Raw genomic sequence first — 9,120 nt, forward strand, 5'->3', positions numbered from 1 at the left:
TCCCGGAACATGTTCCAGTCTGTGATAGCAAAACAGTCCTGTAGTTTAGCATCTGCCCACTTTTTTATAGACTGCATTTCCCTGCATTAAAGTCTCCGGCCACTAGGAGCGCCGCCTCTGGGTGAGTGGTTTCCTGTTTGCTTATTTCCGTATACAGCTGACTGAGTGCGGTCTTAGTGCCAGCATATGTTTGTCCTGGTAAATAAACAGCCACGAAAAGTATAGCTGAGAATTCTCTAGGCAAGTAGTGTGGCCTGTAATTTATCACAATATACTCTACTTCAATGTGTTTGTTGCATTTTCAATTCTACCCATAGTTCTGTCACAAAAACTGTTGCTGTTAAATAACGAGATGTAAGGCCAGCATTTTCTGCACCGGGTTCTTTGTAAGGCAAGGTTTACACATACAAACACACAAAACCAGTCCGAGTGAAGGGTTAAACCGGTTTATTACTATCAGGCTTTGTCAGCGTTCTTGAGATACAAAAGCCAAAACAAACATAGTAAACACTCCGCCACCAGTGGAAGGTCCTCCAGGCTTTGTCTTTGGGAGTTAATTCTGTGTTGAAATACTGTTTTCCTTTGTTCTTTAAAACCAAATTTTCCACTATACGCTCCTTCTCTCCAATAACCTCCTTCACCTGCTGGGGTCAAAAAACTACAAAGTAAGAAATCCCAGGGTGCGGTTAAGTAGAGGAACTGATTGGTTTCACCTGTCTGCAGTTTGGCTCTGATTACAACTGGAGACAGGTGTGGCTATTCTGACACACTCTAGAACACAGGTGTCAAACTCATTCCACGGAGGGCCGAGTGTCTGCGGGTTTTCGCTCCTCCCTTGTACTTGATTGATGAATTAACATCACTAATTAGTTAGGAACTCCCCACACCTGGTTGTCTAGGGCTTTATTGAAAGGAAAAACCAAAAACCTGCAGACACTAGGCCCTCCGTGGAATGAGTTTGACACCCCTGCTCTAGAAGTTTCCCCTGAGTTGTCCATGGTTCTGCCTCTGGGAATTTTTTAAAAGAAACCTTGCAGGCACATAACATCCATCCACAACACAACCCCTGAAACCGCTACATACCTTCCCCCTCAGCGTTGACCCTGTGGTCAGAGCGGTCGAAGAAAACATGGCATGCACATGAGATATGGCAGCACATGAGATATTACCATGTTAAGAACCCAAACAGTGGATGATCCGATAGTGGAAAAGCTGGAGGTTGAGGAACCACCAGGTGATCTGGGCATTAGTGTCCTTATTCTAGGTAATACAAACTTGTGGCCCAGAACATAATATTTCAAGGACTGCAGAGCCCATTTGATTGCCAAACACTATTTTTTCCACTGTTGCATATTTGGTTTCACGGGGAATCAATTTACGGCTAATGTACAGCACAAGATGTTCCTCTCCATTAACTTCCTGCGAGAGTACAGCTCCAATTCCAGTTTCCGATGCATCTGTCTGTACAATCAGAGGCTTCGAGAAATCTGGCGAATACAACACAGGCGCAGTGCATAGGGCCGTTCTCAGTTTCTGAAATGACTCTTCAGCCGCATGGTTCCACTGTACCATGGCAGGTTGGGCCTTCTGGGTCAGGTCACACAGGGGTCCTGAAATTATTGTATAATCCTGGATGAAACATCTGTAATAACCTGTTATTCCCAGGAAAGCCCGTACCTGTTTCTTATTCACTGGTCGAGGCCAATTCTGGATTGCAGCAACCTTCTCTTGTGGTTTGATGAACCCTCGCCCTATGGAATAGCCCAGATACTTTGCTTCACTTACCCCCAGCGTGCATTTCTTTAGGTTGGCCATGAGTCCTGCTTGCCCAAGCGCGTCGATGACCGCTGTTAATCGGATTAGGTGCTCCTCCCACGTGTGGCTGTGGATTATCACGTTCAGGTAGGCTGCATCATAGGATTGTAGAATGCTGTCCATCAGCATTTGAAATGTGGCGGGGGCTCCATGAAGTCCAAAGGGCAGTCGCACATATTGGAACAGGCCATCTGGCGTGGAGAAAGCTGTCTTCTCACGAGCTGCAGGGGTCAGAGGAACCTACCAATACCCCTTGGTTAGTGTACTAATGAACCAGGTATTTCCCAGTCTTTCTATTATCTCATCTATTCTCGGCATGAGATAAGCATCAAATTCCAAAATGACATTCAACTTACGGAAGTCATGAGAGAATCGTACTGTACCATCTGGTTTCACACCAGGACTATCGAGCTGGACCACGCACTGTGTGACTCTTTAATGACTTCCAGCTCCAACATCTTCCCCACTTCTTTTTTTCCCCGCTCTCTTCGCCTCTGGCACCCGGTAAGTTTTTGATGGACCCTTATAACCCGGAGGTGTGATGATGTCATGTTGGATGTGATGGGTGTGTCCTGGTAAGGAAGAAAACACATCTTTATTTTTAATAACCAACTCACGTAACTCTTGGGTCTGGGAAGATGATACATCTCTGAGGGTAATTTCTTCCAGAAGGTTCTCTGAAAAACAAGAAGAAGTGGCTGAAAGTACTGAAATCTGTATGTTTGTTCCCCCCCAAAATGCTTCTTGACTTACCAACTTTTTTAACAGGTTAATATGATACACCTGTTCTGGCTTCCTTCTCCCTGGCTGACGAATGTGGTGGTTCAAAGGCTGAAGCTTGAATTGTTTACCGTGTGCGTTCATTTTCTGAGTGAGTTTTCGAGACTTAGTGTTTGTTGTTTTTTCAAGTGTACTGTGATCCTGCGGCTACCGTATCTCAGTAAAGTATTATGTTTATCCTTAACCACTGATTCCTCGTCTGGTCTCTTCTCTGCATCTGGGTACAACCTTACCACGTCACAGCAAGCTTCTGCCACAACATGGACCCAGCAGAGATCACCCAGATCCGGAATGTGGTAGCCCGCCAAGGAGCAGTGTTAGGACGGCAGCAAGAACAGCTCTTCCAAATCTCCGGTACCCTTTGGGCACTTGCCGAGTCCCTCCAACCACAGCATGCCCCCAACACAGGAGGAGCCAATGCCCAGGTCTCATCGCCCAGTGCTAGATGTCGTCGTGGTTCCTCCAGGTAACCTGCACCGGTAACCCAAGATCCTAGCCCCCGAGTGGTAAGACGGCCACCCGGGAGGATGCAGGGGTTCCTCCCTCAGTATTCTCTGGTGTTCGAGCTACAGTCGTCCTCATTCCACACCGATCGGGCCATGATCGCCTACATCATCCCTCTACTCTCGGGTAAGGCCCTGGCGTGGGCAACGGTGGTGTGGGAACGGCAGCCACCATCTTGCAGACCCATAGTAGCCTTCACTGGCATGAGTCTTCGACCATCCAGTCGGTGGACAAGAAGCAGCCAGCCAACTGTTCAACCTCCGCCAAAGGGCCAGACCAGTGGCTGACTTCGCCATTGAGCTCCGCACCCTCGTCGCCAAGAGTGGGTGGAATACAGAGGCAATGGTTACCTCTTTCCAACAGGGTCTGTCTAACTCCATCAAAGAAACTGGAAACTTGGAACCTGGTAGAAGACCTCGAGTCCCTGATAACGCCGGCAATGAGGATAACAACCGTATCCGGGAACGGGTGAGATAGCGCCCTTTTGACATCACTCTAGCATTTCGGTTTCCTGAGCACCCTAAGCCCACTGAGCCCAGCATGGAGGATCCCATGCAAATGGGTCGCACACGTCTGAGCCCACAGGAGCGTGACAGGCGAATGTGCGAAAGGCTGCTGACGCTACGGCGGAGGTCTCGGCCACGCCAGGGCTCGCCAGGACAGGGGGTGACCCTGACGAGCTGTGCAGTTACCTCCCGGCTACCCAGTCACCGTCTGTTACTACCCGCAACCCTCCACTGGGACAACCATCAACACCAGTTTCAAGCCTTTGTGGACTCCAGGGCCACGGATAATTTAATTGATCAAGACTTCGCCAGAGAGTAACAGATCCCTTGTATGAAATGTCCCATTCGTTACGCCCTACCCCTGATGTTCTCCGGTCCAAGGGACCCAATTCTTCACCAAACTGAACCTCCGCAACGCTTACAATCTGGTGAGAATCAGGGAGGGACATGAGTGGAAGACTGCATTTAACACCCCTAGTAGCCAATATAAGTATTTAGTCATGCCCTTCGGATTATCGAACTCAACAGCAGTCTTCCAAGCATTGGGCAATGACACCCTGAAGGATATGTTGAATTGGTTCTTCTTTGTTTACCTCGATTAGGGGATCCAAGAATCAAAAGGCAGACACCCTGTCCCGCCAACACGATGTCTCTAACGAGGAGAGGGGCCGTCATCCCCAGCTCACGCATTGTGGCCCCTGTGATATGTAGTATTGAGACCACAGTCTGACAAGTCCAGACCAAGGACCTGACTCCGGCGGGGGACCAACTAACAGATTTTACGTCCCGCGATCAGCCCGCTCCCGAGTACTACAATGGGGGCACTCCTATAAAATAACTGTGTATCCAGGGGTTAATCGGACACTGGAGTTCCTGAGGAGGAAATTCTGGTGGCCCAACATGATGGATGTGAGATCCTTTGTTGCGGCCTGTTCCATCTGTGCCCAAAGCAAGTCTTCACATCAGCGACCAGCCGAGTTGCTCCAACCTCTGCCCATCCCCAGCCGGCCCTGGTCTCATCTGTCTGTAGACTTTATCACAGGGGCGGCAGGGTAGCCTAGTGGTTAGATTGTTGGGCTAGTAACTGAAAGGTTGCAAGTTCGAATCCCCGAGCTGACAAGGTACAAATCTGTCGTTCTGCCCCTGAACAAGGCAGTTAACCCACTGTTCCTAGGCCGTCATTGAAAATAAGAATTTGTTCTTAACTGACTTGCCTAGTTAAATAAAGGTAAAATCTCAAGGGCTTACCACTATCCTGGTGGTCGTCAATCGGTTCTCCAAGGCAGCCCATTTCATCGCCTTACCCAAGTTGCCTTTGTCGTGGAAAATCATCTCAGAAATATAACGCTTTATCAGAACTTGTAAATTCAATCATGCTCTTTATTACAATTGTACAGCCATCTGGAATGTCCGCGGAACCCCCACCGCGGAACCCCCCCCTCAGAAGTCCAGTCCTTTATATTTATACCCACATAGTATTGTCCGTCCCCTATGACGTCATTCCCCACCATCTGCCTTCAATCAGTTTATAATGGTGGCCGGACCCTCCCTTTACCACTAAATCAATGCACTCTTTGTGCCCCCCCCCCCTCTCTAGGGCATCCAATTGCTTATAGGCGTCTATGTGTCTGGTCAGTTTCACTCAAATGGAATCAGCAGACTATGTGTTTCTTGTTCATTAGTGTCCAGCCATCTCAGGCATATTTCTCTGGTATGTATGCTTTTCTAGTGGAATGAGTAGACTATATTTCTAGTGGGTCTAAGTGCCCTAAACACATATTTCTCTGACATGTGTATCTCTTTAAAGAATCAGCAGACTGTGTGTCTAGTGTCCAATTTCTTTAAGCGCCTATCTGTCTGACAGCATAATGGAGAATCTACAAGGGTCAGAGGGTCAGAACGTCCCTTAGTAGATTTCCATTACCACGGTCTCATGATCTATGTTACCATGTGGTTTGTTACTTTAATGTTCAGCTATCTTTAATATTTATATGTTATCCATGTATTTTATGTTACTACTACATCATCTGCTAATCTTTGGTTTCCTGTATTTACCAGAATGGCAAACACACTCACATCTGCCTTCTTATACTATTTACCTATCTATTGTTTAATAGTGTGATATCTACCTACATATGTCACTTACTCCTACATAATCCCTCCTCTTGAGGGTAAATAACCTCAAAAACCATATTAAAAATGACATATAGAGAGTAGATATCAATACCAACAATTGACTAAAACATTATCAAAATAAAGCTTACAAATCACTTGTACCAAACATCTCCAATACATAAACACAGACAGGAAGAAAAGATCCAATTGAAACATAATATTCTTACAAAACCCAACTAGACCAAACATCTCCAATTAATAACATAAAATAGGAATGAAAGATCTAGTTAAAATAAAAAATACTAATAATCAACCATTATATTTTGATGAAGCAATGAGCATGTAGTATGAATCCCTGCCTGAGGTTACAAAGAACACAAAGCATTAGGCAAAATAGATATGCTAAAACCCCTTTACATAAGACCACAGTCCTCATCCTTACATATAAGACAATCTCTTCTTTGACACTTTGACAGAAAAAAGGTTCTAGGTGATGATAATGACCATCCTCATGAATTTTTGTACACCACTTGAAATTGTGACGCAAATTACACTTTTTGTGGACATGTATGAGTAAATATTAATCTGAACTGGGTAATTTAACATATACATGGAAACCATGACACGCATGACCACCCCTCTCTCCTTACAGACATCTGTTTAACTGTTGTCTAAACCACAATTGACTTTAGCAGGGGTATAACACAACAAAATACAATACCCAGAGCCAATAACCCTCCTCCCAAAATGATGGCCATCCTAGCAAACATGGCTCCCCACTTTCCTAACACTAGGTCCAACCAATCCCAAACATGAGAGTCCAAACCAGAATTAGCCTTTACTTCTGCTCATAATCCTTTGAGTTTGGCCATAGCATTATTGGGAATAAAGGTGCAACAGTCATCCCCAAACATGACACAAACTCCACCCTTCTCCACTAAGAGCCAATTAAGTATAGTTAATGAATCCCTGTTGGTTATAGCATATATAATTAATCCACTCTAAGTTCTTATTTGGTGTTATCCACAAAAATATAGATTCAAATCCTGATTTAACCTCATCTCTGGCCTTGAAATCCCTAGGTAGACCTCTAAGCAGTCCAATTGCATTAAGGTATACCTCAGGATCCTTATCATAAACCACTTTAACTCTAGGTTTAACATAGTCATCATGGAGTGATTCAATAATAGTAACCTATTTAATTGCTCTAACTAAGGCACAAGGACCAATCCATCCATCAGACAATACATTCAACAGTTAGTGTTTTCCACACATCCATAAACTATCAGCAATAACTCTGTCTTGATTTTTCAACATAGTAAGAGATGGCGTAACCTGAGTTATGTAACTACACAACCCTTTTCTATTCATAATCAACCCTTTATCATTACTTTTACAAACTCCCACATTCTCCAACACCCAAATAGTATCACTTCTACAGTGGTGTTTCCTACATCAATTCCTTCGGTGTGATGTCTGTAAAAACATTCATATTTTAATTTAACCACGGTACCTCTATCTAATTAAGGTACATTTAATTCAGTTCTAATGTTATAGGCAGCACAATCATTGTCTCCCAGCATGGTCTCATTCAACATAATTTTTCCCCTAGTCCTTACCCAGAGCAATCCTACATTTTATGTCACACAAGGGAATAGAATACTTTCTATTGGTACAATAGTCATTTTTCCCAACTTACACAGTTTTTACATGATGCTGGTTCAGAGACTATTAAAAGATCAGACAAAGGTGATTTTCTTCACAAAATACAATTATCCATTCTGTGTCTGTTTGCCATATACTTAGCCCATTCGTATCACTCCTTCTTCACTACTTCTTCTCATGTGGTGTCCTTGAGTGGTTCTGATTCTGATATATCTAATTCTGTTGCTTTTTCAATGTTCTTATCTTGAAGTAGATCATTAGAGTTTATCAGAAAGTTCCAATTGTCAGTAAAAAACTCTCCTGACTCAGATGTCTCAGGTTGCTTTGTGGCACGGTGGTCTGCTTGGTAAGGGCAGTCGATGTCATCTAGTGATAGCTACTGTGGTCGTCACAGCAGCCGCCACCCTTGTTGTTGTCACAGGTTCTTCCTGTTCATGTGCAGGGGTAGAATCAACCTTAATGACAGTGGTGCTACTCCCTTCGGTCACTGTTGTTCTTGTTATTTCAACTATTAATTCTTCACCTTCAACTGGTTCAATCTGATTCATGATGAGCACCCTCTCGTCTTTTTCTTTGATTAATGTCAGGTCACATCCTTTCGGATCCCAAATGACTTGTCCCTTTGTTTGGTGATATGTCCATCCACAGAGTGCAATCTCCGATAAGGGTTTGATCCTTATGATTGAGAAACTTCAGTTCTCCTACTTCTGTTATAAATTGAGGTGGAACATAGATTCTAACCTTGTCAGTCTTTTTGGATTGTTTGGCTGATTCCATTCTTCTCTTCCTGCTCCCACAATACATCTTGATTGTGCATTAGTCTGTTGTTTCTATACTAGCATTCACTGTTACTTCTGTTATGTCAATGTCATTATTCTTTTGTTGTTCTAACATCAATTGTCTGTAAAGGAGGCCATTCAAAAGTTTAAAAGTCAATTGTGGGTAATCCCCATTTTCTTCAGCTTGCCGGACTTTTCCTCCTCTTTCTTCACCTGAGGCTCCCTCCTCAGGCCGGACTTAGCTTCCATCTGGAAGGCTTTCAATTTTAGGAAAGAAACGTTCTTATTCTGTTCCTTGTGAGGCCTCTTCTCCTCTTCTGGGTGCATTAGTCGGTGCACGTGTCATATTTTGGCTTTCACTTGATTTACTGTTTTCTTGGCTCCTCCCTTGCGTCTCAATCGTTTCCGCTGCTCCTGCTCCCTCCAGGCTCCCTCCTGGTGAATCAGCATCCTCTGTGTCCTCATCTCTATGTGGTTGTATCCTTCTCTCTGTTGGGACTCATGTGCAGTGGTTCAGATGGTACCACGTCTGGCTTCTTTTCACTTGGACGGCCGTTCTTGTTGCTTTGGCCACCTCATAGGGTCCATCTCTCCTCGGTTGATCCCACTTCCTCCGGATCCCTCCAACGTGGACTAGATCTCCTGGTATCACTGGGAGAGGTCCTTCTGGTCCCCTTGGATCATCAGACGCAGAATCTCTCATCCTGGTTCAGGTTTCTGCCTACTTTCTGTGAAGCATTCATACTTAGAGACTTATGGCCTCTGTTCTATGATTGCACCATACATCCTCTTACTTCCATCACTCATCACACAACAAACAGACATTCCAGCTGAAGCTGGCGAACCCCTCTCCTTCTGGTTTCCTAAACATAAGACTTGGAAAACAACAGACAAAACATAACAGCATTGACAATGTTATGTGTTATGCATAAATATATTCATGCAAACTGAAATCT

This window comes from Salvelinus fontinalis, chromosome 14 (genome assembly GCF_029448725.1).
Source record: "Salvelinus fontinalis isolate EN_2023a chromosome 14, ASM2944872v1, whole genome shotgun sequence".
In the NCBI taxonomy this organism is placed as follows: domain Eukaryota; kingdom Metazoa; phylum Chordata; class Actinopteri; order Salmoniformes; family Salmonidae; genus Salvelinus; species Salvelinus fontinalis.